The 9,299-nt window shown below is 41.7% G+C and overlaps 1 protein-coding gene across 1 annotated transcript in view; it reads left to right on the forward strand.

Moving 5' to 3' along the window:
- LOC102483936 (autism susceptibility gene 2 protein-like) overlaps nucleotides 1-9,299 on the forward strand; it is a 624,364-nt gene that overhangs the window by 236,115 nt on the left and 378,950 nt on the right. The window lies entirely within an intron of this gene.

Here is a 9,299-nt window from a genome sequence, read left to right on the forward strand (position 1 = left end):
CTGCTTGTGCTTCAGCAGGGACTGCATTTATGAAAATGGCAATTGAGTCCAGAGCAATTGGGACTTTGGGCTGTGCCAGCAAGTGTGGTATTTCCATTTACATCCTCAGAGTAAGTACAATTTCACCATTATTCTATTGAGGCTCTCCGTGCCAAGAAAAACCCATTGTAAATTTCTGGTTTAAAGGTTCTGCAGTTTTAGGGGAGTTGTACTTTTTGTTGCTTTAGCATTTTCTTGGCATCACACATTTTAAACCCCACTAGTCCACCTTGTAAATATAATAAAAATGTTGTGTAAAGCTGAACCACGTCATTTGTTTTTCTATGTTCCTTGTAGGGAATGGTGATGCTTCTGCTCTGCTAATTCCCCGGGGCTTCTGCTCAGGCAGTTTAGAGTGAGAAAGTGAGACTGAAAAAGAAAGATTGTCAGCAAAAGATTGGAGCTATATTCACAAAAGCACTTTGTAGACAGGCTTGAGCTGGGCAGGAGAGACAAGTCTGTGGCTGGCAGTGTATCTGCATGACGTGGACCCATTGTGTGGATGGGCTCCTCCTGCTGCACCAGTGGCCAACTCCCAGCCAGGCCACCCGGGTGAGGGGCCTCTGAAGCAGAGAGGCCTGCACAGTCTGGAGCCTCTTTAACCCTGTGTACTGAATAGGGCTCTGAAGAATAGGAGCTGTGTTTTCTTTGTCACCTGCAGCCCTGCTTTCAGCCTACACAGTGAATGTGCACTTGGGGACTGAATTGGCACTTGGAAAAATCTGCAGGAACTTTATGTGTGCACAGTGTGTGCTCACAACCTCAGGGAGAGTGGAGCGTGCATTCTGGAGATTTAAGGGGGCTGGGTACTTACAGAGGAGGGGCTGCCCTCCTCATGCTGCAGGGTTTGCCAAGAATGTGCTGCCCTTGACAATGTTGTGGCCAACAGGAAAAGCATTCATGGCATCTTAATGAAAGGCAGCAGTTCCTTTTTTTTCAAGAATAATAGGCTTTCTTTTCTTGTGCTAGGTCCTCTTTTAGAGATACAGAGAGATGCCAATTATTTTTCAGTTAAAATTTACTTTTTAAAATAGTGATACCTCAGTTGCAAATTACTCTGACTTTGCCAGAAAGACATTTACAGCTAGTCTTTTGACTTGATTTTAAGCTGTTACCTTGTAAAATAATCAGGTAGTATGCCACATTGTGATAAGGTATCAAAGGCTTTCATATCCTGTCTGTATAGGTGATTTGCCCTCCTCTATAGCTAGAAAATGGATGTTTTCTGAAAGTGAATGAATCTGCTTCTCTTTACCTGTATCTTGCACATAGTCTTAACATACCTCTTTTTATTGAAATTGGGGATTTTTCTCCTCTGGACTTGATAAAGATGTATATAAATATATATCCTTAAGAAGGAGTTCAATCAGGAAGAAATTTGTCAGGTTGGAAAGATCAAGATACTTGATGCACTAATGTGAAAGTCATCCTCAGGGAGTGACAGATCTTTGTCTGAAAGGAACACGATTAGGACGAGTAGTTTTAGTACATTGGAAAAAAATGCTCTGTTCTGTTTTGCATCAGACCTGTTTACCACCTGTTTGTTATTTAAAATGAAACTTAGGATAATGACCTACACATTTCAGCTGTGCATGTCTACATATAAATGGTGAGAGACAACAGAGCCATCTCTATTTTTTCACTGTTTGCTGTGAGAGTCCCCTGTCAGTAAATTACTTCCTGGTGGAAACGGTAATTTGTGTTTGGACTTGGTGACTGTCAATCTGAACCTAGTCTAGAGAGGTCATGTCATCTGTTACACAGTTTCCTGGTGGAAAGACAGACATTCCTTTTGTCCCTGAAATCCGAGTGGTATACAGGCTAGCAGTGATGCCTAGGTTTGGTTGGGAAATCCTCAATTTCTGAGTAACCTGTTAACTACAGGGCAAGCTTTCCCTTGAGAGATAGGTATCTTGAATCTAAATCTTTCTGACATCTCAAAAGCTTTATTTTCTGGAGAACCAGCAGTTAGCGTAATGGCTATGTCGCTGGACTCCCACGTAGTCGACCGCGGTTTGTGTCCTGGATCTGGTGGCTTAAAACTCACGCGGGGCGCGTGTGCGTGCGTGCCCAGGATCCCGAGAGGAGAATGGAGGAGAAGGGATTGCGGCGTGACCATCCCCCCTGGGGGGGTGATTTCTCGCTTTCTGTCTCTGTCTGGCGAGCGCACGCGCCCTACAGTGAAAATCTCTCCAAAAAAAAAAAAAAGGCTTTATTTTCTGAAGGCCTCTAAAATAAAGGGGGCATTTTTGGGGATCATCCATGTTTTGACATGATACTGGCTCTTAATATTATTACTGCATTTAAATTACACAGGTCATTCCATTGGCCTCTTGAAATTCAAGCACCCATTTACAGTCTGCCTGCCCCCTAACATAACACTGTTAATAGAGTAAATCAGTTAAAGCATTTTATATGCTAAACTCAGTTATTCTGGCTCAGATTACAATTTTTTGGCTAGGATAGGACTGAAACATGTATGTATAGGCTGAGGGCTGGAAGTAAAGGTCAACTTTACTCAAGTTGCTTCTCCAAATTGTGTTCTTAGCCCCCATGTATGGCTTCACAGCTTCCATTAGCGGTGCCTTCTTAGTGTGTCTAGTCACAGAAGTTCAGGGGACTAGTCTGGGATCCTTATGAAGGACTGATTTTTGACCTCAATGACCAGTAAGTATAGAATACAATTTACCAAGAGCTTTCACTTGTATTTGTTTTTCACATTAAAATTACCTGATGGGTTTTATTATCCCTATTCTTTTTACAAATAAAATGACGGTCTTAGAGGTTATGAATCAGCCAAGGTCTATGCAGTAATTGACAGAATCAAGATTCTAGGCTGGGACATCCTATTCTAATAATTCTCTGTACTTACTTATATACAGTTACCTTCCTGTTCAAAGGATGTCATTGACTCATTTGTTCAGTAGATATTTGGTGACATGGGCTTTGAAGCCAGACAGCTACATTCTGCTGTCTACTCTCTAGTTTTGTGACCTCAGTTACCTTTCAGAGCCCTTATCAGCAAAATGATGATTAATAGGACCTTTCTAGTAGGACTATTGTGGAGTACTTAAAACAGTGCTTTGTGGGGCCAGCAAGTGTTGTGGTGATCAAGGCACAGTACTCTTAGATGGTTGATTTCGGTTCAAGTCCTGGATCCAGTTGCCTGAAACTCATGCCAGGCGCTCATTTGTATGTCAAATTCCCAAGAAGAGAAGGGAGGCAAAGGGAGAGCAGTGTGGCCATTCCCCTAGGGGATAATTTCTCACTTTTCTTCTCTCTGTGTCTGTCTCTCTCTCCAGCAAGCACACACACCCTATGGCAAAACCCTTGAAAAAAAAATAATTTATGAAACAGTGCTTTATATGTAGAAAACACTTATTACCATTCTTAATCATCATCTTCTATGATCAGTCATCAGGGAGACAAACTAGTGACTACTAGTATTATAGAGGATCACTTGTTCTGATGTGAAAAACAAATATAAAAATGGAAAATACACAATTGTATTGTAGTTGATTACTAAAATATAAGCAGGGAAGGAAAATCTAGACTTTGAAAATGTTAAATTTTGTTGTTGTTATAGAGTTCTTGCATTTGCCAGAGAGACAGAGAGAGGGAAAGTGAGAAAGCAACCCTTAGTGTTTGGAGGCCAAGCTGCAGTCCTTTTTCCATTTCCTCTTGAAATTTTTGGGGACACATGCATATGTGCCTAATGTGTTTTTCCAGCTACTAAGTCTGGGCCTCAAACAACACAGTCGGCCATGTGGGATCCAGTGTCTTAACCACCCACCAACATCATCTATATGTTTAACTGCCAAGAAACCAGCTCTCTGCAGCTCATCCTATTGCTTCTACCTTTGCATTGGTAACATTCTTGTCTTCCTTTTACCTTTTTGAAGGCAGTATTTATTGTGACAGGTCTTATGGGTACTTTGTAGATACCGTCTGTGAGGAGGAAGGAAAAGTAGAATATGTCTGACTAAGAGGACTTAATGCTTTTTTTGGGGGGTGGGTGGGTGGGTTATAATACCTGTATTTAAGAGTTGGAGGGCTGTTCAGGACAAGGAGATTCCAGTGCTCTGCTGTACAGTGTTTTGTGTGAGCACCAGAGGAAATGAGATGTGAGTAACTTCATATGGGTTGTTGAGAAGGGTGGAATTTATGAGGGAAGTAAGCCTTGAATTGGACCTGAAAAAATTGAGGATTTGGACTGAAAGCAAAAAAAAAAAAAAAAAAAAAGCAGAGAGCCTAAGGAATAGGTGGAGTTAAGAGATTTATACCAGGGCTTGCCTTGGCTGGAGGAGAAGCTCTGTGCAGGGATGTGGGTGGTCCAGAAGGCAGGTGTTGCTCTCCTGCCTGATAACCTGCCTCCAGATCCCAACAGGATGTACATATTCTTCTCCCTCCCCATCCCCCCCGCCGTCCCAGCAAACTCCATAGTACCATCTTGGTGTTCATCATGATGTTTATACTCCTTTGGCGGGAAATGAAACCTAGTGAGACCGAAAGCATGGGCATTAGGTCTGAGTGGGTCCATGAGCAGCAACCTAACTGCAGCCCCTTTGTTTGTGAGCTGTTTGCCTGCATTTAAATGCCATTTACATAAGGAGCTGTCAGAGTGGAGTTGGGCCATGATTATTCCTTGATGTATGTTGAAGAAAAGAAAAGAAAAGAAAACCCTGGCTAATGAGGAGCTGGATTCCTTTTCTCCATTGATGACAGCTTCCTTTTTGATCTGATGGTCCGTCAGAAACTAAGGTGGTGTGTGACTGTGGGGTTATGTCCCTGCTGAAGCTGTCTTTCCCTCAGAGTTGTAATTGATGGGGAGACCTGTCACTTGTTATGCTGATGCTGTGCAGATTTTGTGCAGCTGCCAGCCAAGAGAGTTTTAGGACAGCATCTGATTGGGTGCACGTTGTGGCAAAAGCGATAATAAATAGAAAGCTAGTGAGGGTAGATTTTGATTGACCCAAGATTGTATATTATTAAACTGAGTCTGCATGTACATGTCAGTTTATGAAGAACCAGATCCATAATCCAACTTAGGGCTGAGGCAGTTTGGGTTTATTAAGTGTGCTTTATATCACTATTAATATTGAGGAGCAGATAGGAATATGTAATCTTTTAATCTATGCAATAATGGTTTGGCGGGAGATTACCAGATACATTGGACTATTGTTTGCCTATAATTGTATTCAGAACTCTTTGAAGCATTGATTTGTTTCTGGCATACTGATTTAGCTCAACAGTCTCATAAAGCTCATTTATAGTCCCCTTTGCTTTGTATTTTCCAAAAATAATTGGAGAATAATAATAATGTGGCCGGCGATAAAGAAGAGAGTAAGGTTAGAAGCAAATTTCTAGCTGAGTAGATAGCCATAAACATCTTCTGTGCTCATAAACACCTGGGTCTGTGACCTTTGTGTTTATAAGATATTTATCACCTCATGGGCTCTCTGCTTGGGGGTTATCACTTCAGTGCCTTGTAAAATTTGATTGTGTTTAGTAAGTAGATTCTGAAATTTTGCTGAGTAGGGGAACTTGTCCCTCTCCTTAGTTTTCTTTGGAGTAACCAATCTGCCAACCAAGGGCAAGTTTAACCAAGGACAGAGCAGAGAGTTTGGACGTGCTTGAATTCTGTGAAAAAGGTACTACTGTACTAATGGACCCAGCAAGGGCACCTTTTGTACTTGATTAAGTGCTTTTTAATGGAGACGACTTTTGGATGGACAGTAATGGACACATTGACTAAACCTGGGCAGGTATGATGGGTTTTCCTTTTTGGAAATGAAATTTTTGACCCAAATCAAGGAACCTTTCTTGGCTCTGTTGGCAGCTCTCCATTTCCAAAACAGGCCTGAGGAAATGAGCCAGAGAAATTGTTTCCAAGTTCAGTTTCACTGACTTTAATATGAAGGTTGGGTCAGTCTCATAGTGTAGTGCTTAAGCACTGCCCAGATGAAACTGTATCCTAAAGAGTCAACCAAGGTTCAGGTCTTGGTCTGGCAATGTGAAAAGCACAATGTGTAGACCTGGAATCAGATGGGATGGGGAATAGGGGGAAAAGGGATTGTGGTGTGAACAGAACCCATTGGGAGGTGCTTTTTTTTCCCTCTCTGTTGCTTTTTCTCTAGCTTACTCTGGTGTGTTTGTGCACATGTGCCACTTGGCATAAAAAGAAAAAAAGAAAAAAGGTACAATTAAGTGCTGTAAAGACACAGTTAGTTGCCTTCCATCTTTAGCAGTTCTTTAAAAATTTCTTGAGGAAATTCTAGGCACTCTGTCAACCTGTATCTTCTTCCTGCTGTTGCTTAATTATTCCTAAAGGAAACAATTGGATCCCTGTGAACTGATGACAGGTATGCTAGGCTGCCTGTGTAAACTTTGGCTGCCTGGCTCATCGTGCACACAGTGGGTAGAAGGCAAATGGGGAACTTGTCAACAAATGGGCACCTTCAGAGAGCTTTATTTTAACTGAACCAGCTTTGTTGTAACTGAAGCATAAGCCAATTTTGAGGTGGTTAGTATCCATATTTATCAAAGGAGACTATTCTACCTAAGACTGTTTTTTGTCATATGAGACTAATTGCTGTCTATTTCGTGGACCTTGTGAGATTTGATTCCCTCTGTACTGCTTCAGCTGTATGGTATTGCTTGGAAGTCATATGAACACAGGACTGATAAGAGCTGCTCATAAGGCCAGCAGATAGCCTGGTGATTAAGGCACTAGACTCCCATATGGCCAACTGTGCTCAGAGATCCAGACCTGGCAGTTTAAAAAAAAAAAAAATCACTGCAGGCATGTGTGCATGCGTGCCCAAAATCTCGAGAGGAGAATGGAGGAAAAAGATTGCGATGTGGCCACCTCTCCCCCCTTGGGGGGATTGATTGCTCATTTTCTCTTTCTGTCTCACTCTGGCAATCACACATACCCTATGGCTAAAACCTTAAAAAAAAAAAAAAAAGTTCCCACTGTGGTTCATGGCTGTAGGTAGAGATGAAATTATATGCAGTGGCATGAGGGAATGGGTCACAAAGATCATCAATCAGCAGATATTTTTATCAAATATCTACTCTATGCCCAGTCTTGACAAAAGAAGTAAGATTACATTCCATTAGGTTGTGGAAAGTGCGTTCTATTAGGTAGTGGAAAGAGAAGTTAAGGTCAATGGTTCTCTAGATGTGGTCCCCAGACAAATAGTGTCCTCATGCTTTGAGAGTTAGAATTGCAAATTCTTGGACATTACCTCAGACCAACAGAATTAGAAATCCCATCTTGGAGGGTAAAGTCAGGAACCTTTTTCCTTCTTTCTTTTTTTTTTTCTGAGAGGTTTTCGCTATAGGGCACGTGCGCGCGCCAGACAGACAGAGAGAGACACAGAGATAGAAAGCGAGAAATCACCTCCCAGGGGGGATGGTCACACCGCAATCCCTTCTCCTCCATTCTCCTCTCGGGATCTTGGGCACGCATGCACATGTGCCCGGTGTGAGTTTTAAGCCACCGGGTCCGGGACGTGAACCGCGGTCGACTATGTGGGAATCCAGCGACATAGCCATTACGCTAACTGCTGGAGGAACCTTTTTCACAAACTCTGCAGGTAATTCAGATTTTCATACCAAAATGACAACTACTGCTTTAGGTTGATTATTTCCAGGGAGAATAAATAAATAAACAAGACACATAGAATTAAGGACTTTTTATGTGGCATAAACAAGAAGAGAATGAGGTACTCTACAGTATGATGCTAAACAAACTGTCAGTCATATGAGAAAAGAGTCAGAAGAGGGAGAGAGCAGAGGATTATCAGGGCAGGATTTCCTGAGGGAGTGATTATGGAGCCAAGTTTTGAAAAATGCCTAGGAGAGAGCTAGGGAGAGTAACATGAATGAATGCAGATGTGATGGTGAGGGTTCTGTTTCTTCAGGAGCTTAGTTAAGTATGTAGAGAAGAGAAACTCAAACTTTAGCCAAGAAAAATAAATGTAAAATCAAGTACAGGAGTTAGGCAATTTTTTGAAGGAGAAAAAATGTTCCTCATAAGTTCTTGCTTCTTTCATGGGTTCAATTAATTGGGCAGGACTCTTGTGCTTGGAGGGGCTTAATAAAGTGAGGATGTCAAAAGGAGGATTATATTTGCCTAAGACAACTGCTTTTGAAGTGGGACAGTCATGAAAAACAAGGGTAGCTGTGTAACAAGTGGTAAGTAGGATCTGTGCCCAGTACTGGTGAAGCGCTGTATGTGTGCTGGAGAGAGGGTTCTGGGCTCTAAATCAGCGGGGGGTGGGGGGAGGTGGGCCCATAGAAGAGGTGATATGAAGAAATAAGCATTTAAGAAGTCTAGTAATTTTGTTTTCCTTTAAAGGCAGAGAGGAGCCACAGAAAGTTATTGAGCAGAGAAGCAACAAGCTGAGAATTATATTTCATGAATCTAACTTAAAGGTAATTGGTGACTAGAGGGAAGCGGAGATAGAAAGGGAAGGGAAACTAGAGTTAGGAGGAGATTCCAGTTGTAATATAGAGAGATAACAAGGGTCTGAACTATTGCAGTTCTGAAAAAAGGGTGTTGTAAGCAGCCATGGAGTTACAGTGGGTGAAGATCAAAGAGACAAACATCTGACAGTTTACTCTGCACTAGTCACTGTATAGGTGACTTTCATAAGTGGTTGGGTAAAATCTTTATAGCTGTCATTGGTAGAGCTTCACATCAACATTGAAATAACAGGGAGGTTGGTTATTACAGAAGGTTCAAAGGCTATGTAGCTGGGAAGAGGCATACTCAAGGCATACTCAAGACCTCACTCCCCTTGCAAAAGCCTTTTCTGTTCTAAATTCGAATGTGAACTAATAAAATGATACATTTAACTTATAATCGAGTAGTTGTTGATCTTGAAGAAGGCTTTATTGCTGGGAGTAGCTGTTAAGTGAAAGAGAAACTGTGGCATAGGACATGATAGATCTTTAATTGAACCTATATCTGAAAGAACTATAGACATTTAGTTTTAGCGCAGGACAGGAACTCTTGCCTAACCCGGGATAGTAGAAAAACTATACCAAAGTTGTATTGTTTTCTTTGTTGATTGGTGATCCAGACATCAGAGCGAAATCTTTAATCCAAGATCTGCTTAGGGAATCCCTTGAGTTCAGGTCCCACGAGAACATACTCATGGTTTCTACTCCTTTTGTGCTTTGATGCTGAAGATTGCAGTTTTAGAACTAAATAAGCTGTTCACGGCTATATTTATTACTTCCCTGTACTT

This window comes from Tupaia chinensis, unplaced genomic scaffold, assembly GCF_000334495.1.
Source record: "Tupaia chinensis unplaced genomic scaffold, TupChi_1.0 Scaffold000429_1, whole genome shotgun sequence".
Taxonomy (NCBI): domain Eukaryota; kingdom Metazoa; phylum Chordata; class Mammalia; order Scandentia; family Tupaiidae; genus Tupaia; species Tupaia belangeri.